Source organism: Sminthopsis crassicaudata, chromosome 2 (genome assembly GCF_048593235.1).
Source record: "Sminthopsis crassicaudata isolate SCR6 chromosome 2, ASM4859323v1, whole genome shotgun sequence".
NCBI classification, from domain to species: Eukaryota; Metazoa; Chordata; class Mammalia; order Dasyuromorphia; family Dasyuridae; genus Sminthopsis; species Sminthopsis crassicaudata.
The window spans coordinates 646,415,809-646,434,003 of NC_133618.1; the positions used below are offsets into that span (position 1 = coordinate 646,415,809).

Consider the following 18,195-nt stretch of genomic DNA (forward strand, 5'->3'; position numbering starts at 1 on the left):
GTTGCTCAGTCTTTTAGTCTTGTCCGATTCTGTGTTCCCGTTTGGAGTTTTCTGGGCAAAGATACTGGAGCAGTTTGCCATTTCCTTCTCCAGCTCATTTTAAAGATGAGGAAATTAAGGCAAATAGGACATTGCCCAGGGTCATATATAGTTGGAGTTGGACCAGAATCCAGATCTCCAGATTCACAGTTAACATTTATGGAATTCCTGAATAATGCCTCCTCCTCAAGTCTTCTTGAGTCAAGTGCCTTATCTATTTCTTTTATAAGCCCACCAAGGACACTAAATACAAATCCAACAATGAGATCTTAGTGTTTTTCACTATGATGGGAAGACTTGATGGCTACTTATACAGTACAGATACTCTTCTTCTTTTTTTAATATGCACAATATTTATTTGCCTTCTACTAAAATCAATTTCTTTAAATTTTTTTTAGAAATTTGCTAGGAATTGGAGCCAAGATGATGGAGGTAAAGGCAGAAACTCACCCAACCTCTCCCCCCAGTTCCAAATTCCTTTAAATAAAGACTAATAATTTTTTTAGAGCATCAGAACACCCCAAAAGACAGAGTAGAACATTTTCCAAGGGAAAGCAACTTAGAAGGTCAGCAAGCAAGGTCTGTGCCGGGATGGGAATCCAGCATGCAGTTCTGGTGCAGGCCTGACCCCAGTCCTGGCCCCAGCCCAACCTCTGAATCAAGGGCAATACGGATGGCCCCAGCTCTGGCCCTAACTCAGCCCAGACTACAATTCAACAAGATGGGACCAATAAATCAGCAACAGTGCTGGAGCTTCCAGACCTTTAGGCCCAGGACACCAGGGAGGACTTGGAAGGTCAATGGAGAGGATCTATGGCAACGGGGTGGGAGTCCCCATGCAGTCCCAAAGGATCAGCAAAGCAGGACACTGTGGCTTCGCACAGAGTTAGGACACTCCTAACAACTCAAGGGCAGAAAAAAGTATTTGTGGTCAGGTCTCTTGAAGGATCTCTGAAAACAGCTGCACAAAATCTCTGAAGCTTGACAACATATACCTCCATCCTGAAAACAGAGCCCTACTTTAACAGAGTTAAAAGCTGAGTAACATGCTAAGAAAATGAGCAGCCAATAGAAAAAATTTCTCATCAAAACATACACTCAAAAGATGATAACAAAGTCAAAGTTCCTACATTCAAAGCCACCAAGAAAAATAAGAATTGGGCTCAGGCCATGGAAGAGCTCAAAAGGGACTTTGAAAATCAAAATAGAGAGAGAGGAAAAAATTAGGGAAAGAATTGAGAGTGGTACAAATGGAAATATAAACAGCTAATAAGGAGAATGTCTTTAAAAAGCAAAAATGGCCAATTGGGAAAAGAGATATAAAAGCTCACTGAGGAAAATAATTCATTAAAAAAAAAAAAAAAAAAAAAAAGTAGAATTGAACAAAAGGAAGCTAGTAACTTTATGAGGAATCAAGATACAATAAAGCAAAACCAAAAAAAAAAAAAAAAATTAAAATAGGAAAAAAATGCCAACCATTCCATTGGAAAAACTAATCTAGAAAATAGATCCAGGAGAAATAATTTAAAAATTATTAGTCTACCTGAAAGTGATGATCAAAAAAGGAGTGTGGACACGGAATTATCAAGGAAAACTGTCCTGATATTCAAGAACCAGAAGATATAATAGAATTTAAAGAATACACCAATCATGTACTAAAAAGTTCTCAAAATAAAAACTCCCAGGAATATTATAGCCAAATTCCAGAACTCCCAAATCAAAGAAAAAAGATTACAAGCATCCAGAAAGAAATAATTCAAGTATAGTGGAGCTACAGTCAGGATAACACAAGATTTAGCAGCATCTAAATTAAAAGACCAAAAAGCTTGGAATATGATATTCCAGAGAACAATGGAACAAGGATTACAATCAAGAATTACCTACCCAGCAAAACTGAGTATAATCTTTGGAGGAAAAAGTCATTATTCAATGAAACAGGATTTTCAAGGATTCATGATGAAAAGACGAGAGATGAATGGAAAACCTGAATTTTAAATGTAGGACTCTGGACAAATATAAGGAGGTAATCAGAAAAGTGATATCAAAAGGGTCTTAATAAGGTTTATCTGTTTACATTCCTATATGGGAGGACTATACTTGTAATTAATTAGAACATTTTCATTATTATGGCAGTTACAAAGAGTATATATAGACAGAAAGCATAAGTGTGAGTTGAATATGGAGGGAATAATATCTTTTTTTAATGATGAAATTACAGGGTGAAAGAGGAATGTATTAGGAGAAAAGGAAAGGGAGAAGTGGAATGGTGCAAATTATATGCCATAAAAAAGAGGCAATAAAAAGCTTTTACAGTGGGGGAAGGGAAGGGGGAGTGAGTGAACCTTACTCTCAGAATTGGCTCAAAGAGGAAATAACATACATACTCAATAGGGATAAAGAAATCTATCTTACTCTGCAGGAAAACAGGAAGGAAATGAGATATTGGAAGAGGGAGAGGGGGAAGAGACAATAAAAGTAAAAGCATATTGGGGGAGGGAGTGGTCAGTAGCAAAACATTTTTGAGGAAAGGCAGGGTGAGAAGAGAGAGAATAAAGTTAGCAACTGTAAATGTAAAAAGAATTTCGAAGCAAGTTTCTCTGACAAGGCCTCATTCTCATAGAGGGAATTGAGTCAAATTTATAAAAAATAAGAACCATGCCCCAATTGACAAATGATCAAAAGATGTAATCTATAAATTCATTTATATATTTTGACCTAAAAATACCACTACTAATCATGAATACCAAAAGAAAGGAAGAAAGAAAGAAAGGAAGGAAGGAAGGAAGGAAGGAAGGAAGGAAGGAAGGAAGGAAGGAAGGAAGGAAGGAAGGAAGGAAGGAAGGAAGGAAGGAAGGAAGAAGGAAGGAAGGAAGGAAGGAAGGAAGGAAGGAAGGAAGGAAGGAAGGAAGGAAGGAAGGAAGGAAGGAAGGAAGGAAGGAAGGAAGGAAATGACTTACATATACAAAAAAATATTCAAAGCAACTCTTCTCAGGGCAAAAAAAAAAAACTGGAAATTGAGGGATGCTCATCAAGTAGGGAGTGGCTCAAACTGTGGTATGGGTTTGTGATAGAATATTATTGTTCTCTTGGAAATGATGAGCAGGATGCTCTCAGAAAAAGTTCTCCATGAATTCAAGTAAAGTAAAATTATACTATATACAAAGTAATAGCAATGTTCCAAGATGACCAGCCGTGAATGATTTTGTTATTCTTAGTAGTACAATCATCCACAACTACTCTGAAGGACTTAGGATGAAAAATCGTATCCATACCCAGAGAACTAATTGTGTCTGAATACAGATTGAAGAATTCTCTTTCTCCTTTTTTTTAAGCTGAATTTTCTTGAGGGTTTTTATTTTTATTAGAACGGGAAATCAAGTTTTTCTTTCACAACTTGGCTTTTATGGAAATGTTTTGTATAACTTCACATGTGGTTTCTTAATGGTGGTGGGTAAGGATAAGGAAGAGAATTTAGAACTCAAAAATTTTAAAAACAAATTTTAAAAAATTATTTTGAATGTAATTGGGAAATTTTTTAAATGATTAAAAAGAAAGAAACTTATTAGATACCCAGCCCTCAAATTTCATGAGGATAGGACGAACTTCCTTACTCAGCAACGGGTGGCCAGAGCAGAAACTTGGGATACATTTTTGAAGGAATAACTTTGTGTCCAGAGAAAGAACTGATAAATATAAGATTGATTTTACATGTGTGTATGTGTGTGAATAGATGCATATATGTATTTATATGTATATAAATGTGTACACACTTACACACAAACACAGATATTCTTCTACATCACTTTCAGAAACATCGCATGAGGTGTATGTACCTCTTTCTTTACAGAATTCTTGAAGGTTACCTCAAAGCCAATGAGTAATGCTTCCCCTAACCATGATAATTCTGGAACATAGCACTGTCTCTCACAAACAGAGTAGGTGTTTAACAAATGTGTCTTGGATTAAATTTGAGGAAAACAATGGTGGTTTAAGTTGACAGTGAGCCAAGTTCTACTTAGGAACTATAAAAGAGCTTCATGAGCTTTAAAGGGCAGATAACCAAATAAATAAATAATCCTACTCACTCATTTCCCGCCTACCACCTAAGCAAGCGAGATCAAGTTAGGAAAGTTCAAAAGGACACCTCAGTTAAACATTTACAGTACTGGGGAGAAGAATGGAACCTAAGTAGAGCAGGAAAGAGCCACCAGAAAACAAATTAAGAAATCTGGGCCTTCGGCCTCAAGAAATTTCTTGGGATAACAACAGAAAAATTTCTCTTGAATTCCATGGCAGATCAGGATATTTGTAATGCATCAGAAAACTGGACACATCCTTATATTCTCTTTCATAGATGGACATTTTAGGTATCCTTATGCCAATAACAATCAATTCTTCATCCAACAGTGTAGAATGATGAAAATGAACTGAGAAAAACTATTTCAATGCTTCAAAGACCTGAAATTTTATTGGCCTAAATGGGTGTTCTTTCTATAGATAAATACTGCAGGCAACCCATAACTCTTCCCAAACTTAGGGAGATCAACAGTCCCTTACCAGGCTCTTTTATTTTTTTTCTCCCAACCCAGGATTACTTCTAACTCAAGATGACTCAATTGCAAGTATTACTTCAGTGGATGTGGCCTACAATATAGGGGAGTTCATTTTAGGAATAAACACCAGAGCAGGTCACAACACACCTACACCTATGATCTAATACAGAAATCCTGTACTGAGAGGCCTGCTTGTCCAGGTCTCACCAATAAAAAGTGTCAAAAGCAAGATCTGAAACTAGTTTTTCCTACATCCAAAACCAGCCTTCTCTCCACTATGACACATTACCTCTTGCTAAAAGTTAATAAGAAAACAATCCTTCCAAGAAAATAATTTGCTCACTCTTTTTTGTGGTAACAAAGAATGAAAAACAAAATAGATGACCATGAACTGGGTGAAGAATGATTAAAATGATGGTACATGAATGTAAGGAACTATTACAATCCCATATGATAAAGGATATTAACCACTTAAAGATATAGAGGAAGCTTTATATAAAATAATGCAAAAAATAAAAAATCCAAGAAAGTAAAACTTAAAGTGTTGTTGTTCAGTTATGTCTGACTCTTTGTGACCTCATTTGCCAAAAATATTGGAGTGTTTGGCCATTTCCTTCTCCAACTCATTTTACAGCTGAGTAGACTGTGGCAAAGGTTAAGTTAACTTGTTCAGAGTAACATGGTTAATGAATGTCTGAGGCTAGATTTGAACTCATGAAGAGGAGTCTTTCTGGTTCTCCTTTTCCAGTAATCTATTCACTATTCCACCTAGCTGCCCCAAACACAAGTCACAACAATATAAACTGAAAGAACAACAATAATAAAAACTGAATCCTGTGTAATGTTAATGAACAAGTAATTGGCCCAGGAGAAAAGGTGAGAAAATGCACCTCCCTCCCTTCTTTTCAGAGGTTGGGGTCTAGGAGAGTTAATCCATGTGTCATAGGTTTTGCTGACCTACTTTCCCCCTTTTTTCTTTACATTTAATTGTCAAGCCTCATTTGCTGGATAACACAGAATATATAAATATATATTCATATTTATATATACACACACAAACACACATATGTATGGGTATACATGTACATGTATATATACATACTACATGCATACATACATAATATAATGGGATATGTTGACATATTCAGAAATGAAGATATAAAAACAAGTAACATCAACTAAAATATATTAAGGTAAAAATAAGCTTCTCAGTGTTTTCTGGATTGGGTAAAATATTCAAAGCCAAGTTAGGTTATTTGGTAGAGTGGAAGAGAAAATAGAGATCTTGGCATCTAGGAGACTTGAATTCAAAGCTTGGCTCTGACAGAGAAGTCTTTTGATCTCTCTTAAGTCTCAATTCCCTTCATTTGTAAAATGTTAAGCAATATAGTATACTAGACTAGGGGAGTCAAATTCAATTAGTAATAGATCCCAGAGGGTGGCATACTGACTTAGAAAACCACAAATCACAAAGTGAATGACCATGAACTGGATGGAGAATGACTAAAATGATGGTACATGATGTAAGAAAGTATTATGACATGATGGGGCAGCTAGGTGGCGCAGTGGATAGAGCAACAGCCTTGAATTCAGGGGGACTGGAGTTCAAATCTGGTCTCAGACACTTAACACTTCCTGCTGTGGGACCAAGTCGCTTAATCCCAGCATCAGAAAAAAAAAAAAAAAAAAAAAAAAGATATAGAAGAAGTTTTATATAAAATAATGCAAAAAATAAAAGAATCCAGGAAAATAAAAGTTAAGTTGTTGTTCAGCTGTGTCCGATTCTCTGTGACTTCATTTGGGGTTTTATTGGCAAAAATATTGGAGTGTTTTGCCATTTAAAAAAGGGATATAAGCCATTGGTAGTACCTGATCTTTGCTTACTTTGCCTGGGGATAAAGGAGAGACATCAATTGATAGAATTATTTTTGTGTTTTAAGATCAAATCAATCATCCCTCTCCTCTAATATCAGAAATATGGCAAATATCATATGAGTATAAAAAAAGGAAAGCAGGTAATAATTCAGAAAAGCAACCTGAATGTCAATAGTTTCAAGTGCGACGGTAACTTAGGGAATAGGAACCACACCTGAATCTGTGCAAGCACTTCACCAAAAAGCTGGTTCTATTTTCTGGTCCTATACCAGATGGAGTCTCCCTACCCACCCCTAGAGGACTGTTGTGAATGACCATCAAAGAAGTCATCGGCAGACTAAAGAGCTGCTCATCCCCATAAAGCACTATATATAACACAAGCTATTATTATATAAAATAATAAAGATAGCGCCACTTCCACAAAGTCCTATTTTGATGCCTCATCTCAGCAAGGAGGTGACCCTGAGCTCTCAAAAAGGCAAGCTCTGACAAGCACTAACAATCTGACTCTAGGCCCATTTAAAGACACCATGTTTTCAATCTTCGGGCTAAAAATGCAATACAATAGAAAGGATGGCCCTGGATCAGAACTGAATCTGAATCCTAGCTCTGATGTCATGGGCAAGCAATTTTCACCTCTCTAGAGTTCTTCATCAACAGAATAAGAGGCTTGAACTATATAGGCCCTCAGAGATCCCTTCCAACACTAAAGCTATGAGCCTAAGGTCTGAGAAGCTCATCTTCAGGCTGGCTAATGAATGTTTCAGCCACAGAAACTTTCAATGACTGTTTCTTAAGTCAGAAGGAAGCCACAATCGGGATCAGCAGGAGAGAGATCTATGTAGCATCCTCAAGGTCCAGAAATAGCAGCAGGAAGGGGAAGAAGGGTCGGCAAACTTCCTTCCATTCTCAGAATAAAATTATACCAAAATAGCCTCAAAGCAAAAAGAGTGAACCTTTAATGAAACCACAGAGCCCCTAAAAACCAACAACAAAAAATATACAAACAAACAAAAACTGGGTATTTTGTTATATTCTGTAACAAAGGAGTCTTGTGGCCAAAGATGTGGTCAATTACAAGCAAAAGGTAACATCTGTCAGTATAATGATCAACCAAATATAGAGTAACACAGATCCCCAAATGAGCCCAGAAGGGCTACTTTTCTGGCCTATTTATTTAGTACCAGTCCCTCCAATTAAAATTCAAGGACATATCCCAAGAGGGACTAGTCAGCTCTATGGAAAATGCCCTTTATGAGAGAAAGTGGTGGGGGGGGAAGTGCTCTGGGAGATTGGAAGCTTATTTTTACTTGCCTGCCCTGCCCTGCACTCAACTGTCCCTCATCTTGTAAAATAGTTTATATCTGTGGTGAAGAGAAGAGAAGGAAGGTCACCTTTCAGTCAGCAATGTTTTATATGGGTACTGATCTAGCCCTGAAAACTAATCATTCCGTAGCCTGCACATTTCTGAGAAAGGCAAGCCAGAAAATGCATGAAGGTTAATGAATTTAAGTGGTTGCTACTGTGACATCAATTTAATACAAATCACAATAAAAGTACTCTTTCAAAAGTCCTTTTGCAGACAGTTAAGTAAAAATATGTTCCCAGCATCCCTTTCATCTCAAGTCCACAATGGAACAACCTCAAAAGACAGCCTTCTAATATTATCTCACTGTTGCAGATGATTGCACTAGGGCAATCAGGCTGTAGGATTTTTTTTTAATTTTAAAAAAATCAACCTGGAATTTTTACAAAGTTCAGAGAATTTAAAACCTAACCACTCCCTAACTCCTTCTAACTTAGTCCCCAGGGTCAGTTAAGTGTAGGGAAAATGTAACAAAATCCATAAGAGATTTTCAAATCTCCTACAGAGCAATCAGGATACAACTGAAAGAGAGTGAACACACTAAACTTAGTCACAGGATCTGAATTGAAATTCTCACTCAAAGCTTGCTCCTGGTATGATTTTAGGCAAGTCCCATTCCACTCCTTTTGTTTCCTCAAAATATGGATATTGGACCAGATGGGCTTAGAGGGTCCTAGCAATCACAGATCTGTGCATAATCCTGTGGTGCTAGGCAATAAATTGTTGCCTACAAACTTGGCTAGAATTGTTGAATAAATGGGCTGTTCCTTTAAAAAAAAAAAAAAAAAAAAAAAAAAATTGGTCTTACAGAGCTGATTGACCAGAGCATTGAGGAGTTTGCAACCCATGGACATAAAGACAAGATATGTCAGCAACAGATCTCCCTGACTCCAAACTGGCCTTCTATCTACTACCACTTCTTTGTTCTTTCCAGTCTGGATTCCACACATTTCTCTGCTTTTGGAGGTTACGATTCTATCTAGTTCCTCAGGTAATATAAAATCAAAACCAATGGTGTCAAAGGTCTGGCTATTTTACAGACAGTGAGCTTGGCCAGAAACCTACACTCAAAGCAGAAAAGGAGAAATGAAACCTGGAGGGAACCCTTAAAAACTTATTTATCATTAGTCAAATATATCACCAGGATCTCAAATGTCATCCTGCTTAAAAACCAAATCTACAATTTAGTATGTATTCATTCTTTGCTAATAATTGCAAGTCCTCTAATACTTTAATAAAGCTTTCTGAAGATAACCACTTGCTGTTCAATTATTTTACAGTGACATCCTGCTCTCCATGACCTCATTTGGGGTTTTCTTGGCTAAGATACTGAAGTGATTTGCCATTTCCTTCTCCAGCTCATTTTACAGGATTAAGTGACTAGTCCAAGGTCACACAGCTAAGCATCTGAGACCAGGGCTGAACTCAGAAGATGAGTCTTCCTAACTCTAGATTCTGCACCTACCTGCCCAATATTGACCATACCAAGTAAGAATGGTAGCTAACACTTATATGGCAAGCTTTTATATCCTATACATTATCTTATTATTCTCATTTTACAGATTTGGTGATTTGCCCATTACTGGTCAGTCAGCTAGTCAGGGCTGATGGCAACATTCAAACCCAGAACTCTCTGAATTTCAAATGCAATATCTTACACTGTGCTACTGCCCACCCTAACACCAAAGTATGGTCACTGAGCCACTTACCATAGACCTACTATTTGAAATGCCTTGCTAAGTAGTTGAGGTGCACCCACTACTGATGACCTATATGTTTATCACCTTTAGTAGATATGGAAATTCTTAGAGCTTCAGAACTAGAAGGGTCCATGATCATCTACCCTAGCCTTCTACCCAATACAGAGATTTCGTCATCTAAGCAGCTGCCTTTAGCAACTCTAGTATGAAATAGTTCACTATCTTACAAAGTGCTATGCCCCAAAATGGAATAGGGTACAAATTGGTACTAACAATAGCAAGCTACATTGACAAAGTATTTAAGGTTTCCAAAGCACTTTTCTTATTTTATTATCTCATGGATATGACCAAGAATTGTGCACTGCTTTTCCCTTTGGCTATGAGTCAACCAGTGGTGCCAGACATGAATATCGATGCCGTCAAACACCCAAAGGCTCACTAAGGTCCCCTGTTCTCTTCCTATTTTACCCAACAGGTTTAACTGGTTTCTGTTTGGTGGAGGATGATTTATCATTCTCTCGATCACCTTAGCCAGGAACTCTTTGAATCATCTTTGACTACTCTCTTCCCCTTAACCATTATATCACCAAGTTACTAAGTCAAATAAGTTCTTTCTTCAGAGAAAGAATCCTTTTCCACTCCACTGATAGCACAATAATCTGGGCCACAACCAATTTGCACCTAAATTATTTCAATAGTGACTCTAGGCTTCCCTTTTTCCAATCTAGTCTGGAAAACGCTGCCAGATCATTACTTTAAGGTGGCATAGTGAACAGTCTAGGATTTGGAGTCAAATATTGTCTGAGAAAATTAGTAGCTGTGTGACATTAAGCAACTCCCTTATACTCTATCAGCCTCAGTTTTTTTCTCTGCTATTAAAGAAGGATCATAAATAGCCCCTATGGTACAGGGTGGTTGTGAGGATCATTAAGATGATATACGTGAAGGGCTTTGTAAACTGTAAGTTGATACATAAATGTCAGCTCTTATTATTTGTTTCTATGACTCCTCTGAAACCCTCAATGATTCCCTACTTTCTATTCTCTCTCATTTTGGAGACAGGCCCCTAACTCAATCTGGCCTCATTCTCCCCTGGACTTCACCTCCATGCACTCAAGTACCTTCTCTTCCCCTTCAGTCCTGGATTTTCATTTCCATCTTGTGTGCCGACTTAGAATGCAAACTTCATGAAAGCCAGGACTTTCTTTTGCTTGACTTTGTATCCCCAGAGCTTATTAGCAAGAATACCTGATACATAATAAGGGCTTAATAAATGCTTCTTGCTTGCCATTCCTTCCATAGTCAATGGCTCCTCAGTAGTAAGATACCACCAGCATTCCTATAGTGCTTCTGAGTTGGGAGACAGAGAATGCAGGCAGACCCCCCACCCCCGCCCTTCTCAGTTCTGTCCTCCCATAGACTCATTTTCTACCAGAAGTCTGAGTCACAGATGCCATCTCACTCCCTTCCATTTGCCCATCTGCTAAGAAGAGAGATGCACTCTCTTTTCCTGCTTTGTTTGAATGTGAGGAATACAGGAGATATATTCAGATTATTTTTAAGTGTAAGAAATTCAATCAAAATAAAGGCTGAAATGACTCCCAACCTTTTCTGCCTGCTTAATGCCAACTCAGTCCTTCTAGGCAGAGCTCTATGAGTATCAAGGAGGTGTGTCCACTTGAGGGGAAGTGCCGGTTGCTGCTGCCAACAAATGAAGTAGCTGCACACAATGCAAGCATGCCCCTGCCCCTTAGATTCTAGGAGGCAATTCCAAAAATGGGAAGGGTTCAGTCAAAATACATTCTTGCAAATAAAACCTGGTAAGAATCCATAAGAAGAGCTTTATCATCTCACTTCCAGTTTCTTCCCTTCAAGAACAATTTGAATTTCTTTGGCATCTAAAGTCTCATAAGTCAATAAAGCTTCAGCTAGATTCTTGTGTTCTTTTGCATGTGTCTTCAGAATGTTTTTTGCTTGTTCACATGAGTCCCTCAGAAGTATTCTTATTTCTTGTTCAATAAGCAGATTGAGTTTCTGGACTCAATTTCCCTGTATCAGAATATGTCATGACTCCAAGCTCTTCACTCATTCCAAATCGAGTAACCATTCACTTTGCTATTTTAGTAGCATTATCAAAGTCACTAGAAGTACCTGTTGTAATATGGTCAGTTCCAAATATAAGTTCCTCTGCAACTCTTCCTCCCATACTAACATCCATTTGTGCAAGAAGCTGGGACCTAGTTTCATTACATCTATCATTCTCAGGTAGAAGTATAGCTATCTCGCTATTGCCAAATCAAGAGCATCCTGGATCACTAACTCTTTGAAATACTGTCTCCACAGATGTGCAAAATGTCACTTGTTCAGATACTGAAAGCCAGTTTGAAGGGAAGAAGGGAGGGAGGGAAGGAGGGAGGGAGGGAGGGAGGGAGGGAGGGAGGGAGGGAGGGAGGGAAGGAAGGAAGGAAGGAAGGAAGGAAGGAAGGAAGGAAGGAAGGAAGGAAGGAAGGAAGGAAGGAAGGAAGGAAGGAAGGAAGGAAGGAAGGAAGGAAGGAAGAGAGGGAGGGAGGGAGGGAGGGAGGGAGGGAGGAAGGAAGGAAGGGAGGGAAGGAGGGAGGAAGGAAGGGAAGGAAGGAAGGGAAGGAAGGAGGTGAAGGAGGGAGGGAAGAAGGGAAGGAGGGAAGGAAGGAAGGAAGGGAGGGAGGGAGGGAAGGATGGAGGGAAGAAGGGAAGGAAGGAAGGGAAGGAAGGAGGTGAAGGAGGGAGGGAAGAAGGGAAGGAGGGAGGGAAGGAAGGAAGGAAGGGAGGGAGGGAAGGAGAGAGGGAAGGAGGGAAGAAGGGAGGGAAGGAAGGAAGGAAGGGAGGGAAGGAAGGAAGGGAGGGAAGGAGGGAGGGAAGGAAGGAAGGAAGGAAGAAAAAGGAAGGAAGGAAGGAAGGAAGGAAGGAAGGAAGGAAGGAAGGAAGGAAGGAAGGAAGGAAGGAAGGAAGGAAGGAAGGAAGGAAGGAAGGAAGGAAGGAAGGAAGGAAGGAAAGAAGGAAGGAAGGAAGAAAAAGGAAGGAAGGAAGGAAGGAAGGAAGGAAGGAAGGAAGGAAGGAAGGAAGGAAGGAAGGAAGGAAGGAAGGAAGGAAGAAAAAGGAAGGAAGGAAGGAAGGAAGGAAGGAAGGAAGGAAGGAAGGAAGGAAGGAAGGAAGGAAGGAAGGAAGAAAAAGGAAGGAAGGAAGGAAGGAAGGAAGGAAGGAAGGAAGGAAGGAAGGAAGGAAGGAAGGAAGGAAGGAAGGAAGAAAGGAAGGAAGGAAGGAAGGAAGGAAGGAAGGAAGGAAGGAAGGAAGGAAGGAAGGAAGGAAGGAAAAGGAAGGAAGGAAGGAAGGAAGGAAGGAAAGAAGGAAGGAAGGAAGGAAGGAAGGAAGGAAGGAAGGAAGGAAGGAAGGAAGGAAGGAAGGAAGGAAGGAAGGAAGGAAGGAAGGAAGGAAGGAAGGAAGGAAGGAAGGAAGGAAGGAAGGAAGGAAGGAAGGAAGGAAGGAAGGAAGGAAGGAAGGAAGAAAAAGGAAGGAAGGAAGGAAGGAAGGAAGGAAGGAAGGAAGGAAGGAAGGAAGGAAGGAAGGAAGGAAGGAAGGAAGGAAGGAAGGAAGGAAGGAAGGAAGGTTGAAGGAAGGAAGGAAGGATGTTGTTTTGTTGTTGTTGTTGTTTTTGGAAGGAAGGAAGGAAGGAAGGAAGGAAAGGAAGGAAGGAAGGAAGGAAGGAAGGAAGGAAGGAAGGAAGGAAGGAAGGAAGGAAGGAAGGAAGGAAGGAAGGAGGGAGGGAAGGAGGGAGGGAGGAAGAAGGGAAGAAGGGAGGGAGGCAGAAGACAAATTACAATTCTCATCTAGTTTCCAATCTAGATGTAGTAATGGGGTGGGAGGAGAGACAAATAGGGAATTAGGGGGAAAAGAAAGATCTATACAGGGGAACTATAAGAAAAGGAACTATTACTATAGTTTATCATTTTTCTATAGCAGTTTCAGAGAATCTCTTCCATTTGCCTCTAAACAGGGGTAAGAACACAGAGAAAGAATGGATCAGAGAAAATCATAGCCCCCTTTGCCCTGACCTATTACCTTCCCTCTTGTATCCCTCCTTAGGCTCTCACCTAGAAAAATGGGTTATATGTTTATCCAGGTTTTAATCAGGTTACATGGGCCCTTGAAAGAGAAAAATAATCATACAAAAAAGGAAACTTACTGCACAAAGAGTAGGCTGGGAGGGAGGCAAGAGTAGGAATATTACAAGTTGGAATGTATGTTTTGGAATCTCGGGTCTTTCCCAGATTAGCTGGTCCAGCCACCTCATCCTCCTCCACTTGTTGCCTCACGGAGTCAGCCCCACCCTTCCCCATCCCTTTTTGAATAAAACTAAAAATTAAGGAGTGGTCGGTCTTTCTGATTTTATCATGGAGGCTTTTAAGGAGGGGAAATGGGAGGAGGAGAGGAAATGGGAGGAGGAGACTGAAGGATCTTTGGATGAACATGATTCCAGACAGAATTTTTTTTTGCCTGATCCAAGGAAAAAAGAATAACAGGATAATAAGCAACCTGGCATCAAGATCTCCCAAAGTAAAATACTGTCTTTCTTTCCCCTTTTTTGAAATTAGCTGCCTGGATGAAGTTCACAAAGTTTGTTAGCTATTAAAGAACAGACAAGCTGTTTCTTTAAAACACAGATACACTTTAAAATCTTCAGGAGTAGATGAGAACATATACTTCTCGAGGGTGAGAACTATTTAAGCCTTGTCTTTCTATCCCCTATCTACTGGCATGCAGTCAGTACTTAATAAATGTTTATTGAATTGATTTATAAAAAAAAAAAAAAAAAGCTCCTCATCCTATAGCTTTCAAGCTGAGTAGTCCTCAGAATTAAGAAACTATCTGCTTGGGGCAGCTAGGTGGCGCAGTGGATAGAGAACCAGCCTTGAATTCAGGAGGACCCGAGTTCAAATCTGGTCTCAGACACTTAACACTTCCTAGCAGTGTGACCCTGGGCAAGTCACTTAACCCCAGCCTCAGGGAAAAAAAAAAAGAAACTATCTGCTTTTAAAACTATAGCATCTTACCTGGAAGACTCTCTTTTCCAATCTATGGCACTTGTCCTCTCAACTAATGCCAAGGTTTCTGAGTCCTGAAATTCTTCAATTCTATACAATTCCATGCCCAAGCTTCCCCCCCTTACCCATCTCCACTCCTCCCCCCCCACACACACACACATATACACATATACACTTGGCCTCCAATCACTGTGGATGATTCACCAGGAAATCTCTTCCAATTCAGGAGTAGGGCAATTCCAAGGCAGTCCCAGTGAGTCATGGCCCAGTAAAATTATCAACTGCTTCTGGGTTCTTGTTTTATTAATAATCCCTGGCGAGTTGGAATTAGGATGGGCAGGGCAGCCCACTACAGGCTTCATTCAATTCCAGACAAACTTTCCAAAAGTCAAATGAATCAATGACCTCTCTTCTACCATAATGGAGTAGTTTCCAAGGCCAAGTCAGAACACAGATAGGCATCCCTTCAGGAGTAAAGAGAGAACTGGATCTGGAGTCAGAAGTGGGATGCAGGAGTCACCTAGCCATTGATTAAAACCTATGGTCATTTCAGTTAATTTCCTTAGATTGAAGGGTCGCACCAAGGGGTCTCTAAGATCCCTCCTACCAGATTTAAATTTTTATGAATTTGTTTGACAAATATGATGCTTCTGACAAAAATGTACTTTTATAAACAGAATCATTCTGAATGTTAAACCTAATTTTTATATGCCCAATTTTGTCACAGTGGGGCATACAAGATATCCCATAAATCTTAGTACAGTTTTAAGCCATCAAAGTTTAAAAGTGCTATTTTTAAAAATTAACTTTTTATAAGTTTTTTGAATTGAAAACTACACTAAGACTTTTGGGACACCCTGTATATAAAAGAGAAAAGCCAGACAATATGATTGGAAAATTTAGGACCTTAAAGAGACTAAAAGAGACTTTGTAAACCATTTAACTTCAACTTCCTATCCCAAGTTGGAAGACGTTCTAGATTATATTTGATAAATGGCCACCTAAACTTCTTGAATACTTCTATTATGGTGAATTAGCTACCCACTCCCTTAATGAAGCATCTAAATTATTTTTTGTATTGAGTCACCAAGCGGATTCAGGATAGTTTTATATAATTATACATATAGGTCTAGGAAAAGGACTTTAAGGAGATCAAAAGCCAATTCTCATTTTATAGTTAAGGCACTGAGACACAAAGCAGTCACATTTCTTACCTAGAGTCACAAGGGAAAAACAGGATTTGAATTCAGGTTTTCTTAACTCCAAATCCAAAGCACTTTTTACTATATTACTCTGCCTCAAATCTCCCTCCCAACATTTTTACCTATATTTTGGTACTGAATTAAACAAATCCCTGTCACACGAGGGCTCTGCAGGGATTTGAAGACAATTTTAGTACTGTTTTTTAGAACCAAACATTTATACCAAGATATGGTCAAAATGGATATATGATTTAGACATAAAGGGAGATATCTTAAGCAAATTAGGGGAGCATGGAATGGTTTACCTGTTAGATCTATGGATAAGGGAAGAGTTTATGGATAAGAGTTCATGATCAAGTGAGAGAGAGTGAGCAGTACAGGATGGCAAATGGCTAATTCTGATTACATTAAATTTAAAAGGATTTTTCACAAACAAAACCAATGTAGCCAAGACTGAAAGGAAAGTCAAAATGCAGAGGAAGAGCGGAGAAGGGGGAAATCTTAACATTAAATTTCTCTAAGGCCTTGTTTCTCAAATTTATGATGCATTGCCCAATTGAGATTGTGGATATGAAGAGTTTTGTTTTTGTTTTTTTTTAAATAATGTAAGTCCCTGTTGTTTAGAGAAATGCAAATTAAAACAACTTCGATATAGCCCCTCACATTTGATTGGCTAATATGACAGAAAAAAAGATGACAAATGATGGAGGGGATGTGGGAAAATAGGAACACTGATAGTGGAGTTGTGAACTTATGAAGAGAACAGAATCAGGAGAACATTATACAACCAATACCATACAATGGATCAACTATGAATGCTTTACCTATTTTCTGCATCTAAGACAATTCTGAAGGACTTATGATGAAAAATCCTATCTATCTACAGAGAAATAACTGATGGCATCTGAATGTGAATCAAGGCACACTTTAAAAAAAAATATTTTACTTCATTTTCCTTGGTGTTTTCTTTCTCAATAATATTAATATAAAAATATTCTAAATAGAAATTTAATAAATAAATATTAAATTGGTTGCCTCCTCAAAGAGGGGGGGGAGTATTTAGAATTCAACATTAAAAAAAAAAAGAATGTTAACTATTAATTATACATAATTGGAAAAAGATTTTTTTAAATTTCCATTCAATCATCTCCAATCATCAAACAAAAACTTATAAGGCCCCTATTGGGTGAGCACTGAGCTAGATTGTGGGGAAAATACAAAGTTTAAATAAAATAGGGTCCATCCTGGTATTCAGGGAGATTATGGAATTATAATTCAATTAAAGACACCAACAGAGGTAACTAATTACACACATACAAATAACCCTTCTCCTATAATTTGGCAATATTCCTTAGCAAGACATCATCTATGAACTGGGCAGTAACATCATTCCATTAGAAGGGAAGTTGTTCCCTGTCATTAAGTCAATCAATATAAACATTTATTAAGCACCTGTGCTTAATTCATGTGCTGGGTACCATGCAAAGTACTGGGGATTATCAAAAAAGGTAGAAGGCAGTCCTTGTTCTCAAGACTATCTAATGGGAGAGGGACTACATGCAAACAATTACTTATAAACAATATATACATAGATGTATTAAAAGGGATTAGGAAAAACTTCCACTAGAAGGTAGGATATTTAACTGGATATTGAAGGAAGCCAAGGAAATCAAGAGGAAGAGATAAGGAAGGAGAAAATTCCAAGCATGGGAAATGCCTGGGGCCAGAATCCCTGCAGCAAGTTATAAGAAGACCCTACCTAGCTCTTGATTTCAAATATCTAAGATTTACCTCTTTTAGCTTTGTAGGACCTGGCAGTCTATTCACAACTTCACACTTCTGTAGTCCCTTGGAAGTCAAAGATCCTAGAAAGACAAATTGAGTAATCCAATCATACATATTGGTTGGGATTTTTAAGGTAGATCCTTTCATTAGCACTCAAGTTTTTCTCAATTTCTGCCCCACCTATCAGTCACATGGAGGAATGGTATTTTCCCAGAGATAATATGCACTAGGAAGAATCATTTAACATGTCTGGCCTACTTTTCTCCTCTCAAAAAAAAATCTGGCCTTCTTAATCAAAGATATCAACATCTAAAAATGACCTAAGACCACATACTCAGTGTGAACTCACCTGTCTTCAAGTCCAGGAAGTGCCCTATTCTCTATGCCTTGACTTAATTAAGCTAGAAGCAGGTACAACCAAATCCCAGAAAACCTGAGACCAAACATAATACTTCCTCAAAATATATCACTTCCTTGTTTACTCTTCAAAGGTAAAAATAAAAACTTTGAATGAGAAAGTCAGAGGAAATGGATTCTAATCCACTCCATTCAACCAGTATTTAGTATATACCGACAGGTTCAAAGATCTATACCTAA

At 38.6% G+C, this 18,195-nt stretch overlaps 1 protein-coding gene across 3 annotated transcripts in view; it reads right to left on the reverse strand.

Moving 5' to 3' along the window:
- The window catches only part of TSPAN14 (tetraspanin 14), a 92,368-nt gene that overhangs the window by 37,346 nt on the left and 36,827 nt on the right, over window positions 1-18,195 (reverse strand). For 2 of the 3 annotated variants that reach the window (XM_074296656.1, XM_074296655.1), the window contains exon 2: window positions 17,605-17,678. The exons of the other annotated variant lie outside the window; for it this stretch is intronic. The gene's annotated coding sequence lies outside the window, so the exon portion shown is untranslated. The remainder of the gene's footprint in view (window positions 1-17,604; window positions 17,679-18,195) is intronic. 3 annotated transcript variants of the gene reach the window in all.